The sequence below is a fragment of the Ambystoma mexicanum genome, chromosome 14 (genome assembly GCF_040938575.1).
Source record: "Ambystoma mexicanum isolate Mex_15411 chromosome 14, UKY_AmexF1_1, whole genome shotgun sequence".
In the NCBI taxonomy this organism is placed as follows: domain Eukaryota; kingdom Metazoa; phylum Chordata; class Amphibia; order Caudata; family Ambystomatidae; genus Ambystoma; species Ambystoma mexicanum.
Genome location: NC_090940.1, coordinates 634,103,916 through 634,122,485, shown reverse-complemented (window position 1 = coordinate 634,122,485; position 18,570 = coordinate 634,103,916).

Below are 18,570 nucleotides of genomic sequence, written 5' to 3'. Positions count from 1 at the left end.
CTGCAGGGCCCTCCCTACCCCTGCAAGCCCTTGCCCAAAACCTCAGGAGCTTTCCCTACATCTGCAGGGCCTTCACCTACCTCTGCAGGGCCCTCCCTACCTCTGCAAGCCCTTGCCCAAAACCTCAGGAGCTTTCCCTACATCTGCAGGGCCTTCACCTACCTCTGCAGGGCCTGCACTTCCTCTGCAGGGCCTTCACCTATCTCTGCAGGGCCCTCCCTACCTCTGCAAGTCCTTTCCCAACACAAAAGGAGCTGTCTCTGCTTCTGCAGGGCCTTCCACATCCACTTGAGACGCCTTTCCTACCTCTGCAGGTCCTTCACCTACCTCTGCAGGGCCTACACCCACCTCTGCAGCTCCTTCTCCAACGCATGAGGAGCCTTCCCTACCTCTGCAGGGCCCTCCCCACCTCTGCAAGACCTTGCCCAAAACCTCAGGAACTTTCCCTGCATCTGCAGGGCCTTCACCTACCTCTGCAGGGCCCTCCCTACCCCTGCAAGCCGTTCCCCAAAGCCTGAGGAGCCTTCCCTACCTCTGCAGGGCCTTCACCTACCTCTGCAGGGCCCTCCATACCTCTGCAAGCCCTTGCCCAAAACCTCAGGAGCTTTCCCTACATCTGCAGGGCCTTCACCTACCTCTGCAGGGCCCTCCCTACCTCTGCAAGCCCTTGCCCAAAACCTCAGGAGCTTTCCCTACATCTGCAGGGCCTTCACCTACCTCTGCAGGGCCTGCACTTCCTCTGCAGGGCCTTCACCTATCTCTGCAGGGCCCTCCCTACCTCTGCAAGTCCTTTCCCAACACAAAAGGAGCTGTCTCTGCTTCTGCAGGGCCTTCCACATCCACTTGAGACGCCTTTCCTACCTCTGCAGGTCCTTCACCTACCTCTGCAGGGCCTACACCCACCTCTGCAGCTCCTTCTCCAACGCATGAGGAGCCTTCCCTACCTCTGCAGGGCCCTCCCCACCTCTGCAAGACCTTGCCCAAAACCTCAGGAACTTTCCCTGCATCTGCAGGGCCTTCACCTACCTCTGCAGGGCCCTCCCTACCCCTGCAAGCCGTTCCCCAAAGCCTGAGGAGCCTTCCCTACCTCTGCAGGGCCTTCACCTACCTCTGCAGGGCCCTCCATACCTCTGCAAGCCCTTGCCCAAAACCTCAGGAGCTTTCCCTACATCTGCAGGGCCTTCACCTACCTCTGCAGGGCCCTCCCTACCTCTGCAAGCCCTTGCCCAAAACCTCAGGAGCTTTCCCTACATCTGCAGGGCCTTCACCTACCTCTGCAGGGCCCTCCCTACCCCTGCAAGCCCTTGCCCAAAACCTCAGGAGCTTTCCCTACATCTGCAGGGCCTTCACCTACCTCTGCAGGGCCCTCCCTACCCCTGCAAGCCCTTGCCCAAAACCTCAGGAGCTTTCCCTACATCTGCAGGGCCTTCACCTACCTCTTCAGGGCCCTGCCTACCTCTGCAAGCCCTTGCCCAAAACCTCAGGAGCTTTCCCTACATCTGCAGGGCCTTCACCTACCTCTGCAGGGCCTGCACTTCCTCTGCAGGGCCTTCACCTATCTCTGCAGGGCCCTCCCTACCTCTGCAAGTCCTTTCCCAACACAAAAGGAGCTGTCTCTGCATCTGCAGGGCCTTCCACATCCACTTGAGACGCCTTCCCTACCTCTGCGGGTCCTTCACCTACCTCTGCAGGGCCTACACCCACCTCTGCAGGGTCCTCCATACCTCTGCAAACCATTTCCAACACAAAAGGAGCCTTCCCTACCTCTGCAGGGCCTTCACTTACCTCTGCAGGGCCCTCCCTACCTCTGCAAGCCCTTCCCCAAAGCCCGAGGAGCCTTCCCTACTGCTGCAGGGCCCTCCCTACCCCTGCAAGCCCTTGCCCAAAACCTCAGGAACTTTCCCTACATCTGCAGGGCCTTCACCTACCTCTGCAGGGCCTGCACTTCCTCTGCAGGGCCTTCACCTATCTCTGCAGGGCCCTCCCTACCTCTGCAAGTCCTTTCCCAACACAAAAGGAGCTGTCTCTGCTTCTGCAGGGCCTTCCACATCCACTTGAGACGCCTTCCCTACCTCTGCAGGTCCTTCACCTACCTCTGCAGGGCCTTCACCCACCTCTGCAGCTCCTTCTCCAACGCATGAGGAGCCTTCCCTACCTCTGCAGGGCCCTCCCTACCTCTGCAAGCCCTTACCAACATTCAAGGAGCCGTCCCTACCTCTGCAGGGCCTTCACCTACCTCTGCAGGGTCCTCCATACCTCTGCAAGCCCTTCTCAACATCTGAGGAGCCTTCCCTACCTCTGCAGGGCCCTCGCCTACCTCTGCAGGGCCTGCACTTACCTTTGCAGGGTCGTAAAACTACTTTAGAAGGAGGGGTCTCCAATCTATGCATGGCCTACCCTTACGCATATGGGGCTGTCTCCTACCTCTGGGGAGCCTTTGTTTAACTCTGCAAACCCTTTCACCGCCTCTGCAGGACCTTACACTACCCCTGCAGGGAGTAAAACGACCTCTGGGGTCCCTCCCCAGAGAAGGGCCCTCAGCAGCCTATGTATGGCCGACCTCTGCCCAGATTGGGCCATAACCTACCTCTGGAGTGCCATCTTTACCTCTACAAAACCCTTCACTGCCTCTACAGGACCTAACTCAGCCCCTGCATTCCTTCCCTTGTCTCAGCAGGCCTTCCTCTGCTGGGGCTTCAACCACCTCTGCAGGACCTTACACTACCTCTCCGGGACCCTTCCCCACCTAACAATGGGTGTGGGGCTTTCCTCTACCTTCTCAGTGCCTTCCCATCCCTACAGAGCCATTCTATTCCCTTAGGGGCCTTGCCCAATGTCCGTGGGACTTTTTCTTATTCCTATAGGACTTTCCCAACCTCTGCAAAGCCTTCACCCACCTATGCAGAGTCTTAACCTCCCAGTGGCCCTCCATTGCCTATTAATGCCTGTTCCCGCCCCATACAGGGCCTTGGCCTACCTCCACAGGGGCTTCCCCTACCTCCAAAGCCCTCCAGCTGTTGCTTGATTTTGTGTTATATTTGTGTTATTGTCTCCTGCTTCCTCACTTTTCAGATCTCTTTGGAAAAAAGGAAATGTTTTTCTTTAAATGTCTAATTTTCAAACACTTTTGTTGCAGCCATAACACACCAGGTAGCACCCCCTGAATATGCAACAACAAAAACAAAAAAACAGAAGCTGGACCTGGAAATGTAATCTGTGAACTAGACCATAAACCCATGTTTTAAAATAACATTTGTATGATGCCCTCTATTGACAGGAAACAGTAACTGCAGCCCAGGGTGAGAAGGCTAATCAAATGCTGGATTATGTAAATTAGCTCCCATAAACACCCAGACTCAGCCTAAGAGGATTCCCGCCTCACACACTAATATACCCATCACCTCAAAGGCCCAAGCAGGACTCGGGAACCTCCAGGAAGAATGGACGGGGGCTTATTCTCACAAGAAGCTGATGTTGAAATCCCACCCTCAGTTAAATGTGCACATATTTTCCTTCCAGCTTTCCCATCTATAGAATCTGGTGGTTCGTGTCCTAGGGCAGTAAGTAGAGGGGCATTGCATGCTGTGTTTACTTGAGCACGGTTTTCTACATGCTTTGGCGCACCATGACACTGTGGAAGGCTCATAGTCTGACCATAAGTACTTTACGCACAAGCCTAGGGTTTTGATAACCTTGACATAAAGGAGTGTGACAAATCCCAGGACATAGTCACTGCTTCCTAAGTGGGAGCCCCTTCCCATGGGGCAAGGGAGGTTCGGCTGCTACCCGATAGTCCCCCTGGAGGTGGTACTCAGCGGGTGGATCCCATGGGATTGGAAACCCCCTACAGGACCAGTGACGACTATTCTGGCAGAACATGGTATCTTCCCAACACCTATACCTTTCCCTTTCATCCCCTCTCTCTCCAAAACTACCCTCCTATCCATCATACTTCTGTAGAACTCAGAAAGTAGAAAAGACTGAGACGAGGAAGAGTGGAGTAGTTGCCATGAAGATCCAAGCCAAAGGACTGAGATGAGGAAGAAGTGTGAGGATCACACTAAGAAAGCTACCTGAACAGTCTAGTCTTCAACTACAGACCATATTGAATGCTGACACAAAAACTGACAACAGACTTATCTGCCTGTCAGATCTTCCCTGGAGGAAACGAGAGCGTGGTGAACGCTCACTGCGGAGAACAGCAAGGGAAGACCAGAATGCGCAATAGCGAGAAGCACAGTGTCCCAGGGACCCGGCCCCAGAACAATAAAGCCGACTGGAGAGAACACAAGCTGCATGGCACTACAGGACCACGCGGTCAAACTACGAGTTCCATTCCAAACAAGGACAGGAGCTGCAGAGACGCTGCAGCAAGCTGAGAAGAGCCCCATAGAGCCAGCAAGCCGAAGCAAGGAACGGGGAACCATGCCACCGCCGGAGATCTGCAGCCAAGACCCTAAAGGTATTTGGGTGGCTGAGTCTCTGATTGGGTATGCTCAGAGGGACGAAAAACCCTAAAGTCAACGGTACAGGAAAAGAGGGCAAAAGAGGATAAACCCCATGGGACATTAAGAGAAGCACGAGCAAAGCAATATAATAAAGAAGATAGGGTCTGGGACCCTTACCTGAAAAGCACATATCACGTAACAAGGATACCGAATCTTCCTTGTGGCGGTACTTGGAGGGAAGACGACCCAGGGCTGTTAATTAAGAGGGGAGAAGGCAAAGAGTACTGTGAGAATAAGATATATGCAAACAGTGCTTGGCGGGAGAGTAAACCAAGTCTGCATGTGAGATTAAGTAAACGTGCAGAGATCTGTGAGAGGGATACATATGAACGCAGTGCTTGGGAAGCTAGTAAACCAATTCCGTGTTGGAGCCTTGGAGACCTGAGAGAAAGGAGAATCAGGTCTGCCAACCAGGGTCAGGGACCGACCTGAGTCTGGAGAAGCATTCAGACTCCTCTTTTTCATTCCAGTGCCTGGTAGAAGGGAACCAGGCCTGCCTACCATGGTCAGGGACTCACCTGAGCCTGGAGAAGCATCCAGACTCCTCTTCTTCATCGCAGTGCCTGGTAGAAGGGAACCAGGTCTGCCTACCATGGTCAGGGACTCACCTGAGCCTGGAGAAGCATCCAGACTCCGCTTCTTCATCGCAGTGCCTGATAGAAGGGAACCAGGTCTGCCAACTGGGGTCAAGGACCCATCTGAGTCTGGAGAAGCATCTAGACTCCTCTTCTTCATGGCAGTGCCTGGTAGAAGGGAGCCAGGTCTGCCAACCAGGGTCAAGGACCCATCTAAGTCTGTAGAAGCATCCAGACTCCTCTTCTTTATCGCAGTGCCTGATAGAAGGGAACCAGGTCTGCCAACCAGGGTCAAGGACCCATCTGAGTCTGTAGAAGCATCCAGAGTCCTTTTTTTGTCACTGTGCCTCGTAGAAGGGAATCAGGCCTGCCAACAAGGGCCAGGGACCCACATATGTCTGAAGAAGCATCTACACTCCTCTTCTTCATCGCAGTACCTGGTAGAAGTGAACCAGATCTGCAGCCAGGATCAAGGACCCAAATGAGTATGGAGAAGCATTCAGACGTCTATTCTTCATCACATTACCTGGTAGAAGGGATCCAGGTCTGCCAACCAGAGTCAAGGACCCACCTGAGTCTGGAGAAACATCCAAACTCCTCTTCTTCATCGCAGTGCCTGGTAGAAGGGAACCAGGCATGTCAACCAGGGCCAGGGACCCACCAGAGTCTGGAGAAACATCCAGACTCCTCTTCTTCGTCGCAGTTCCTGGTAGAAGGGAACCAGGTCTGCCAACCAGGGCCAGGGACCCACCTGAGTCTGGAGAAACATCCAGACTCCTCTTCTTCGTCGCAGTGCCTGGTAGAAGGGAACCAGGTCTGCCAACCAGGGCCAGGTACCCATCTGCATCTGGAGAAGCATCCAGGATCCTCTTCTTCATCGCAGTGCCTGGTAGAAGGGAACCAGGTCTGCCAACTACCGTTAGGAGCCCACCACTATTTAAGGAAGCCTGAGAAAGGCCAGTTGGGGAAAAGCAGACATTTCTCAATTGTTGAACTGTGCTGTAAGCCTAAGGAAGGCTGGGGAAAGGAAACAGTCCCCCCAGCAGTTGACAAACTGTACCAGAAGCCCAAGGAAGGCTGGGGAAAGGAAACGGTCCCCCAGCAGTTGACAGACTGTACCAGAAGCCTAAGGAAGGCTGGGGAAAGGAAACGGTCCCCCAGCAGTTGACAAACTGTACCAGAAGCCTAAGGAAGGCTGGGGAAAGGAAACGGTCCCCCAGCAGTTGACAGACTGTACCAGAAGCCTAAGGAAGGCTGGGAAGTGAGAGATTCCCCCGAACATTTGAGTTTAAATGTTAAGAACTTTCTAAAACAAGTACTGTCTTTTTGTCCAGGGGAAGACATCCTTCTTTTCATTTAGTTTAACACAGAGCGTGAGGGACATAGGACTGTGGATTCTTGTTCTGACATCCTAACGGCGTGCTTAGTCATTTTGGTTGAGGCAGGTAGTCCCCTCTTGGACTGAGGGCACGATAGGGGTTTCTTTTCATTTCATCATCAGAATAAAAGTTTTATGCCAACCACCATGACCGCCCTGTGTCAGAGCCGCAACGACCCCTCTGTGTCAGAGTCTTACTTCTACACCCTTACATGAGCAACCAAAAAAATGTGAGGGTTTTTGTCCTCACTTTTCATGGAGCTTTGGCAAACTAGTCAACTTCAGATTTCTGGCATACAGGGAGGAGGGCTTTGCTGCCTGTGTTTTCTTGGGCATGGCTTCTGCATCCCCAGGCTCACCATGCAGTGAGTAATTTCCAGACGTGCGCCCCTTATGCAGAGGACTGTCTCTCCTCTTGGCGCTGGGCCCCATAGATTACAGTGGAGTCCCACAATATATTCGGTCCAATTCTACACATAACTCCTCCACCTTTTCCTTCTCAGGCCTTCCTCTGCATCTTATCTACTCCTCTCGCCCTCATCCCAACTATCTGCCCAGCTTTTTACTTCTCCTTACCACTACTGAATGTCCTATCATACTCCTCCATTGCCGATCTGACGGGCAAAGTGCTTCGTAGCCATACGCTTTGGCACGCTGCGAAATACAAATACAAGATGACATAAATAATTCACTCCGCCATCAAAGAGAAATTGAAGGCAAATTTCACCAGTTTCATTTCGACGGCTGTGACTTCAACCCCACCCCTCCCCAATAACAACATTGAAGAGGATAACGTTATAGGCTTGGGTCAGCTAGATCTCTTTAAGGCGCCCAGGAAGGTTCCTAGAACTCTATCGGCCTCATTACGAGTTTGGTGGTATCTGAGCGGTAAATCCGCCCAGATACCACCAAACGGAATTATCGTTATAGCCACTTGGTGTGACGGAATTACCGCCATATTACAAGTGGCGGTGTAAATCCCCATTTTCTTCGAGTCCATTGGACTCAATGGGCTTTTCTGGCAGAATTACTGTGGCAGTAACTCCGCTGTGGACATTCTGCCGATTTTGCAGATTATTTCGGCAGAGAGTTTTGCTAGAGGTAAATTCGCAACTCCAGGACCATACCTGTAATATAGCGGAGCGGGAAAAGCGGCAGTAATTTGATTACTGTCTATTTTTTGTAATGAGGCCTAATGAGTTAAGGGGACCCCCACCCCTAATTAATGAATATGGATGGACATGAGGCATGTTAACCTTCCCACTGCTTTGAAGGCAGATTGGAGGATTGACTTGCAGGGGACTGGGGTCCACTGGAGATGACGGCAAGCAGGAAGCACTCGCCAAGATGAATATACTTGTGACGTTATAGTCACCAGCACTGGATACATTGATGAGTTGAAAGTGTGAAGCAGCCCTTTAAAGCCTTCTTGAGTTTAGGAGAGTGGATAAGACCAACTTCCTGCAAGGGGATTTGGGGGTCGGAAGTGGAGGGGGGGGCAAGAATTCGATCCCATGACCGGAAGGTGTCACACATTACTGACCCATCGTGCCTGTGTTTCTGCCCAGTGCCTTGAGTGTTGTATGTTGGGCAACAATTCAGTGGATGAGTTTTACCGCCTCCTTCGTTAATCTTTTCCTATTATTTTTTTTTAAATTCAAAGTTTATTGAGTTTATACAAGTTGAACATTCACTTACATTGCGATGAAGAAATTTCGGTGTATAAGTAGAAAGAGCACAAGAGAGAAGTATCATCAACATAAATCCTGTACAGTATTTCCTGAAAAGTGAACAGTATAGTGAACAAGAACAACAACGCCCAGTCGCACCCCTCCCCCTCCCCCCTCCCCCCCCTTCTCTAATATCTCCAAATAAATGGTTGGGAAACCTCCTTGCACAGCGAGACAACACCAGAGAACTTCGAATATGAGTATGATGACCGACCATTACACATAACGCAACTCAGAGAGCCGCCACAACAAAAATCTTCATTTGTTACTATTATTGGCACAAATCACAACAATGTATTGCACACTTTGTCTTTACGGGGCATGCTTGGCTCTAAACTCAGACCAGGCACTTTCAACATTAGTACGATCTCCGCGTAACGTAGCGGTCAGGCAGTCCATTCTGTAGAGGTTCTGTGCCACCCCAAGCCATTCGGTTTTACTAGGGAGCTTGGGCCGCTTCCAAACCATGGTGAGGCAAGCTCGCGCAGCCATCAGGAGGCCCTGTACCATCCTAGGCGCTTTCACAACGTCGTCTCCTGTTTCGATCAGACCGAAGAGGACAAACATTGGTTGCTTCACCCTCTCTTCATCATCCAGGTCCCTGATCCAGCTAAGAACCTCCGACCAGTAAGTCTGGACCATGGTACACCCCCACCACATATGCCAGTAGCCAGCCCGCTCCCCACAACCCCTCCAACAGTATGGACTAACACCTTGGTACATTTTGGCGAGCCTGATCGGGTCATACTGCCATCTATACAAAAGTTTTATAGCATGCAATTTGTATTGGCAGGATATTGAGGACTTCGCAGTGCGTCTGCAGATGTGTAGCCACAGCTTTTCGGAGATCTGTCTGCCCATATCCGCCTCCCATCTGCCCTTGAGCACCAAAGAAGGGGAGATGTCAGTCTCGATCATGGCCGAATACATAGCACTGATCAGACCACTGGAGCCTGTACATCGATCAAGGATCGCCTCAAAAGGGGTAAGGTCCCTCTGCAGCTGGTCTTTCCATACAGGCCTTGTCATCACCCCTTTGAGTCTCAGATAGAGGAAGACCGAGAGTGCTCCTATGCCAAGCGCTTCCTGGAGCTCTTGTATAGTTACGAAGGTTCCCCCACGCCATAATTGGCCTGCTCTTTCCAGCCCCGCCTGGTACCATGTTTCGTAGCTTCCCGGTTCCGGTATGGCGTCACGGATCCCTGGAGACCAAAGGTGACCCAGGGGGGATGGCCACGTCGTGACTCCAACCATTTTCTTGCCTGGTCTCCAAATAGCCCATAATGTACCTAGGATAGGGTGAGATCTAACACTTTCACGTAACTGGGATCTGGGGACCCATAACCATTCAGGCACAATAAAGGGACGAAGGTGGTAATTATCTAAGGCTATCCACTGGGGTTCCGAGCGTTGCCTAAAGTGTGGGACAAGGACTCTAAGTTGCGCCGCCCTGTAGTATGTTTCCATGTCCGGGAGGCCTACTCCCGCGTTGTCTTTGCGGAGCTGGAGTAAGGGTCTTGGGATTCTGGGTCTTTGGCCCTGCCACAAGAAGGACAAAAACATTTTTCGCACATCTACGAAATATTCCGGGGGCAACCTAACGGGGAGCATCTGGAACAAATATAATATCTTGGGGAGAAAGACCATCTTTATGGCATTTAAACGACCCATCCAGGAGATTGTGAGTTTAGACCACCGTTGGCTATCTTTCTGTAAGGCAAGTAGCAGTGGGGGGAAGTTAGCACCATATAGGGAATCGAAGTCACGGGTAACATTAACGCCCAAGTAACGGAGGGTAGTGAGGCTGACTTGGACTCCCAACGGGGCAAAGCGTGCGATCTCAGAATCTCTACTCTTATCAATCGGGAGGAGGACTGATTTCTCCGTATTGATTTTTAGGCCGGCCAGCGCGCCGTATTCCTCAATTATTTCAAGCGCAGCTGGGATTGAGGCCAAGGGGTCGGTCAAATGAAGCAAGATGTCATCCGCATATAGCCCCAGTTTGTACTCTCTTTCTCCCACCGTGATGCCCTTGACTCTACCGTCATTTCTTAGTTTCTGCGCCAGCGGTTCAAGGGACATGACGAACAATATCGCCGACAGTGGACAGCCTTGTCTCGTACCTCTTTCAAGGGGGAACCAACGTGAGTATCCCCCATTCACCGCCACCGATGTCGTAGGGGAGGCATACAATGCTCTAATGGCACGGCAGAGTCTGGATCCCAACCCATATGAGACCAATACTCTTTCTAGAAAGTCCCAGGACACCCTATCAAAAGCTTTCTCAGCATCAAGTGATAAGAGCAATGGGTCCCCCTCCATTCCCTGTGCCTCGTATAATAAGTGGAGTGTTTTTCGCATGGTATCTGCGCCCTGCCTGCCTAGAACAAAGCCAACCTGGTCAGAGTGCACCAGTCTAGGGAGATATGTTTCGAGCCGAGCCGCGATGACCCTAGCATACACCTTGGCGTCGATGTTAAGAAGTGAGATGGGCCGATAAGAGCTACAGTGTTTAGGGTCTCGGCCTTCCTTGGGAATTACAGCCAATAGGGCCCGAGAAAAGGACGGAGGGGCCTGCCCAGTGTCAAGAATGTGATTAAACAAGGATGCTAGGAAGGGTGCAAGGTGGGTGGAGAATGCTTTATAGAAACCCGGTGTAAATCCATCTTCCCCCGGGGCCTTCCCTATTTTCAGCCTCTTGATGGCACTTTCCACCTCTTCCCCAGTGACCGGAGCGTCTAGAGATTCGGCCTCCGCGCCCGTGAGGGCGGGGAGACACGCCCCCACAAGATATGCATCCACGCTCCCCACAGGGGGAGGGGGGTCACACATATATAGGTCCTCATAGAAGTAGGCAAATGCCTCCTGTATGTCCTTCGGGGATGTGACCGTTGTATCTATCAGGGTGCCATCATTCCTCTCAATTTGGTCGACCCATCTCTCTGCTCTCTGCGCACGGAGGCGGGCCGCCAAGAGAGCATCTGCCTTGTCCCCCTTCTCATAGTATTTCTGTTTAAGGTATTGCAAGGTCTGGGCCGTTTTGCCAGCAATAAGAATCCTCAATTCTTCTCTAAGTTGCTTAGTTTCAGCTAAGTACTTTGGTCTATCAGCCGGGGTGGTCTGCGCCAGATTCTGTGCCACAGCAAGCTTCTCCCTGATGCCCCTTTCTAATATTGTACGTTCCCTTTTCTTTCGGGCCCCCTCCCCTATAAGGATACCCCTCCAAGTAGCCTTGGCTGCTTCCCATACAGCTACCTTCCCTACTTCCCCAGTATCATTAGTCGGAAAGAATTGCTCAATCTCTATCTCAAAGGTCTCTCTAAAGACCGGGTCGGCCCAGAGGGAGTCATTACACCTCCATTTTGTGTTGCGCGGCGACAGCTCACCCCAGGATATGTCAACTGTGACCATGTCGTGGTCTGACCAAGCGGAGGGGTATATAGTGGCAGCTTGCAGTACACGTAGAAGATCGTTAGAGAGAAAGATATAATCGATGCGTGTGAGTGTGTCGTGGGGGAGGGAGTGAAAGGTAAAGCCTTTTTCCGACGGGTGTAGATGTCGCCAGCTGTCTACAAGGCCATAAAGATCAAGGGTAGACTTAATTTCAGCCTCAGTTCGAGTGTTGGGAGGGTCTAAAGCATCAGCCCTGGTCTGTCTGTCAATAGAGCTATCCATCCATATGTTAAAGTCTCCGCCCAGGACCGTGTATCCCTTAGCCATATTGAAGACTTTTTCAGAGATTCTATGGAGAAAGCGATTTTGCCCTTGATTGGGTGCATAGAGTGTGGCCAGAGTAATCGTCGTGCCCCTTATATTGCCCACAACCGTGATCGCCCTCCCCTCATTGTCCGTCCATATGTCAAGGGTTGTCATTCGGAGGCATTTACGAACCAGAATTCCCACCCCTGCCTTTTTGAGTATACCCGAGCTCCAGTAGGTGAGCCCGATATCACGTGATGGGATGGCTTTCTCCTCTCCCTTCCGATATCTCGTTTCTTGAAGGAACAAGATGTCTACATTCGACCTTCTAAATTCCCTGGCCACCATCGACCGTTTTGTGGGAGAGTTCAAGCCTTTGACGTTGAGTGTGCAAATGCGTAATGTGTCCCTACGGGGTGTGAGTGCCATCTTGAGTGTAATTGTTGATCGTGGGCGGCCATTCCCTCTGTGCCACGGCACATTTCCTGTCGGCCATCGCTATGCATGGGTCGTCGTGATGGGATTGGTTCCCAGAGAATCCCATGGAGACCGACGACCAACTCGTCTGGAGCATATCGTGGGCCTCGGTGTGCGCAAGGTGTGTCTGCGTGTACGTCGTGTCAAAATCAGTGTGAGAAGTGTGTTCCCCAACCACCCCCTCCCCCACCCCCCTCCCCGTCCCCAACACATTCGGCGCCCGATTCGCCCAGGTTGACATCACCCAGCCGAACTCGGACCACCCGTGAAGACCGCAAAACAGGCGGTCCTATCATAATAGGATAATATATATCAGTGAGCCCCCAACTTTTGTGTGCACTTAACGATAACAATAATTCAGTAACAGAGACATTTACCCTCCCCCAGGAGCTAGCGGAGCAGAGATATTATGCCTTATCACATTTCTAACATCTGCGAGACATCGAGCTAACAATACCTCACACTTGGAGGAGGCGACCTTTCACAGTCAGTCACATATAGGGAGGTCGACTCGCACATGAGAGTTCGTAACCTCCGTGGTGGAGTAATTTTCCCAGTTTACCTCTAACCAAATAGTATGTCAAAGTACCTCAGGCACCCTGTCAATGTTCCATATCTTGGGAGGTGTTCATTTTTCTGTATTTTCTAGAGCCTGGAATCCTTCTTCGCCGCGAAGCCTTGACTTTCCATTCACCACCAGATGATCCTTGATCCTCATGAGAGGGAGCACCCTCCGGCGCACCCAGCAGATCCGTCGTACAGTCAGCAATGTCTTTCTCCGAGACAAGTCTCATTGTCGAGCCTTCCCATTCGAAAGTGAGGGAAAATGGATACCCCCAGCGATACCTGACGCCCTTGTCTTTCAACATTTTCGTGATCGGAGAGCACTTTTTCCTCATCGCCAACGTGAGGGATGACAAATCCTGAAAAAGTGAAATGACGGAGTTCTCCAAGGACAGCTGTGGGGCGCTTCTGGCCTTGTCCAAGATTCGCGCTCTGTCCGCATAGTTATGGAATCGGGCCAGGACCGATCTCGGGGCCCCCGGTCTACCTCCGGCCCTATGGATGCGGTCAATTTTAGGCGCGTCAATTGAGTCATCGTTGTATAGGAGCTTCAGGATGGCATGCAACGATTGCTTCAGGTCCAGTTCGGTTTCGCCCTCTTTCTCAGGAAGACCAAATATTCGGATATTGTTCCGGCGCTCCCTGTTCTCGAGGTCATCGACCTTAAGGCGCAGTTCATTCTCTCTGTCCGATATATCTGCGATTCGGTGATCCATCTGTGCTTCCAGCACATTCAGAGATGTTTGGTTGTGCTCAACCTGTTCGAGCCTATCGTCCATTTTGTCGATCCTCTGCGTGATCTTGTCTATCCTATTGCCAATATCTGCTCGCATGCCCCTCATTTCGGCAAGCAAATCAGCAACATCCGCCTTGGTCGCGGTGGCCTCGGATCCTGCAGTCGACATTATAGAAATCAAGGAGGGCCCTGGGGATCTGGCAATTGGTGAAAACGTATATTTCGCTAGCCTGGTTTTAGGGTCCATAAAGGGAGGCCTCCCACAGCATCCGGGTCGTGAAGCGACGTTAGCACCCGCCAACGCGGGGGACGTGAAGGACCAAGCCACCAGGGCCTCCTGAGCTTTGCAGGGGGGGTGAGGGGTCCGCCTACCGTGTCGCGGTGGGGGTATCAACCGCCCTTGGCAGAGGTGCGCAGCCGGTTCCACGCGGAGGACCGAGAAGTGCGCCGGATCAGACTCAGAGGGCGGCACTTCCCGCGTATACGCAGGCCCGGGTTGGGAGTTCCGCGGAACTCACGCCGCGCCGAAGGCCTCAAAGCGCCGGCGTTAATTTCACCACGATGCCGCTTCCGATTTTCTCCGGGTTTTCTCTCAGGTGGGGGGGACACCTTCCCACGTCTCTTGGTCAAAAATCAGCTCTGGGGGGGGTCTCGAAGTGGGGGCTCACTGCCACTTTCCGGACCCTGTGTAGAGCGCTCACACGGAGAGGCGACTCATCCGCGCGCCCCCTGGTGGCCGACCCCTTTTCCTATTATTTTAATTAAGTCCAGTTCATAGCACGTACTTATGTTCTTTGAAGCTGGACACATGCTTTGTTTTCTTCTACAATATTGCAAACACATGATAGAGTCATGTATTTGCTAATAATTAGGCGTTGCTAATTACACACGCTAATTATGGGTTTCAGTCCGCCATGTTTGGTTGGGGTTCCGCCATTCTGTTCTGATAGAGGGACACGCCACGTCTTTCTTCACGTCGTCTATTTCTTTGTTGCTTTTGTCTCACTCTGTGATTTATATACATTTTTCTTAATGCCATGATTTGCTTTTTAATTGCGCATTGTTGTCTCATCCCTTGACGTATGCTTTGCTTGGCGGGCTTCCCGCCACCTTTGCTAGTTTGCTGCAGTTCCAAGTCGTCTTTGATAAATGTGTAATAAAGACAGTACACTGCGAGTGCATCAGTAACCGTTTATTTCGATCACCCTGTAGCCAGCCGTGCCACAGCTCCTTCAACTCTCTCAACAGTCCAGTGTAAAGCAACAACAAAGGTAAACAACATTGGAACATTAGAACTACGAGCGTGGAATTCTACATGTAGAATTCCACGCTCGTATGACACGAGCTGTGGAAAAAGAAAAATTGATATGAGGCCGGGAAGCCCAAAGGAAACACACCAACACAGGTTACAAAGGACATACAAAGCGCTTTATTCAAAGTTACAACAATTACCAAAGTCAATTGACAAACGGATAGCTATTCGGCCCTCAGAGTAACAGAACGAACCATCAACGGTAGTTCGCCGTGTTAGTGTGAGAGACCGTACATTGGGATACTCGGGTTTTTATACTTTTTATCCAGCTCTGGCTAACCCCCTCACGGGTTAACCATTCTTGGGACCAGGCCTAGGATTCGTTGCCAGGTCAATCCCATAATGTATGCATTTTGATCAGTTCCGCTGATACAGTTGTTCATTTACACATAGGTCAGGGATAGGACAAGGGGCCTCATTACACGGTAGGCAGTAGGGATTTACCGGCACCGGTAAAATACCGGTACCGGTAAATCCCTGCCGCCTTACTACGAGGTCCCTTAGCGGGTTGGAGTTTTAACGCCTGCTTTTTGCAGGCGTTAAATACCAACCCGCTAAGGGACCTCGGAGCTAATTACGGCACCACAAAATTGCGGTGCCGTAATTAGCGCCTTCCCCATTCCCATAGAGCCCTATGGGGCAGAAATGGGAATGGGGAAGGGCAATGGCGGAAGGGGGATTTACCGCCCCTCCAACCTTGGGATGGGGCGGTAAATCCCCTTTCCGCCAAGGCGGTGCCGGTATTTTACCGGCATGAGCCATGGCGCTAATAGCGCCATGGCTCACCGCCTACCGTGTAATGAGGCCCAAGGTCTCAGTTCACGACCCCAACAAGTGGCCTGCGGGCATATTACTTATTCATGTGTGCGGAGGTCACAACGGCCAGAATCCCACTCGAAATGTCATTCGGCCTCCATTTTTTTGTTCAGGGTGACTTCCACACTGCAAGAGAACCTAAAATGGCGGCTAAATCCAAGATGGCGATTTGCACAATACATTAAGGTCAAGACCTTGCCGCGAAATCTATGTACACGATGTTTTTAGACAACTTGGCGTAGGCCAACATACATTCAAACAATGCGATAGGAGGTACAATATTATTTCGATTTCCACAGAGCTACTTACAACACTTCTCCTCCCCTCACACACTCAATCAACATACATTCATCAACACTCATCCAGCGCAAAGGAAGACAAGGAAGAGAAGGAGAAAAAGTGGAAAGGAAAAGAATGGAAAAGTGGTGAACACACCACAAACAAAATGATCACCCTGTAATAGAACCCGGGCAAACTCATTATACTTAGAGGGGAACCTCCTGACCCTAACCGGGAGAGACCTACGAGTTCCGAACTCAGAGTCGGGCTCTCTGGGGGTTGTTACTGCTGCCTCCCCATAATTTGAAGTAGAGGCGGAACCTTCTGGACCCGTAGGTGCCACTTCAGCACCCCCCACGGAACCTTCTGGACCAGTGGGTGCCTCTTCAGCACCCCCTTGACCCATAGATGTCAAATCAGCACCCCTCGGGGCCCCACCCTCTGCATTTACAACTTCTGTGGTACTGCCACCCTCCACAGTACTGTCACCTTCCAGGTCGAGGATCACAGGCGGTCGACCCTCATGAAAACCACCATCAAGACCCCTCTCAATGCCACATAAGCCTGAGGTGTTTTCCTCTCGCACCACTACACCTCCCTTTTCCACAACAACCACACGTCTCAAACTCCACCTGGTACCATCGTCTAATTTTACATAACCACGCAGTCTTGGTCACCACACGTTGCTGCATGTATTTGCTCAAACCCTTAGCCACAAACCTCGGATTCTTCACGACAACTTGATCCCCAATTTCACTCGCAAGGGTTTCCTCAGTCTTAGTTGTCCCTGCCAAAAAGCCGCCTGTTTACGGCGCACCCTATCCAAAACGTCTTGTATGTCCACCTGTGACCGACCACCTCCACCGAGAGCGGGAACCCTCAATTTAGAGCCAGGCCTCCTCCCCCTCATTAGCTCAAATGGGGACAAACCCATAAAAATCGAAGGTGTCAGCCTATACGCCTTGAGTGCCTCAGAAACAACGCTGCACCACGGCAAACCGTTGGTGAGCGCCAATTGTATGGCCCCCTTCACGAAGCAGTTCATGCCCTCGACCAACCCATTGGCCTCCGGATTATACAGGGACAACCTATGGTGGCGAATTCCTAAATTAGAGAAAAACTCTTGCATGGCACTTGATACAAACTGAGAACCATTGTCCGTGACCACACCAGTAGGAACACCTTCTCTATCGAAGACAGAAGAAAGGAACTCAACCACTTTCTCAGTCGTCGCAGAAGTTAGCGCCGTGGCCTCCACCCACCTGGAGGTATAGTCCACCATCACCACAATTAATCTCAAACCACCACCCAAGGAATCTATGGGCCCCATTATGTCCACAGCTACCTTGGACCACACATCCTTAGGTATCTCCACAGGATAGATAGGTTGGGCAGCGGTCACCTTGCTCTTATCGCTGGCCGAACACGCTGCGCAGTCCTTCACAACTCTCTCGACATCATCATCCATCCTCGGCCACCAATATACCTCCCTGAGCCTCCTTTTAGTCATAGACCTCCCTAGGTGTCCTTCATGAGCCAACTCCACAAGCCTGCCCTTGAGTGACTCTGGCGGAATCAATCTTAAACTCCTGGCGATACCCCAAGGACCCTCAGACAATTCTGGCCACACATGACCAAACAACTTTTACAATTCCTCATCACGGACTCCGGTTCTGAGGGCGGACCTGATACTAATCAATACCGGATCCAGACTGCACTCCTCGCTCCATACCTGTTCGCAAATGGTGGGAGCAACGTCAGCTACCAACGTGCAATCGTCACCAGTCAATTCCTGGATTTGATCTGCGCCCCCCCCGACGTGGAAAACGGGATAGACAGTCGGCGACAGCATTCCTTTGGCCGGGCACGTACTCAACACTAAAATTAAATTCTCCCATATCAGCCATCCAACGCAGGACCCTGGAGGACGCCTGGGATAACCCCTTGCTGGTTAAAACGTCTACCAATGGTTTGTGATCGGTGCGCAATGTATACTCAACACCCCATAGGAATGTTCTAAAATGCCTTGAGGCCCAGACTGCAGCCAAGGCCTCCCTTTCGATCACAGCGTATCTACGCTCTGCCTCTTTAAGCACTCTGGATGTAAACGCAATGGGACGGAATGTGCCACCCTCCCACTGTTCCAACACTGCCCCAACGCCATACTCGCTGGCGTCCACAGTTAAGACAGTTTTCCTCGACGGACAAAAGGACGCCAAGGAAGGAGTTTGGTCTACATCCACCTTCAAGTTCTCAAACTCGCTCTGACAGTGATCAGACCAATCAAAATGTGCACCTTTCTTGAGTAATGCGCTCATGGCAATCGTTTTGTCAGAATACGCTGGTACAAATCTGCTATAATACTCAGCTAGACCCATAAAGGATCTCAACTGGTCTTGATTGAATGGGGAGGCGCGTCACGCAAAACCTTCACTAATTCCTCTTTAGGATGAACCCCTTCAGCATCTAAGGTATGTCTTAGGTAAGTCACACACT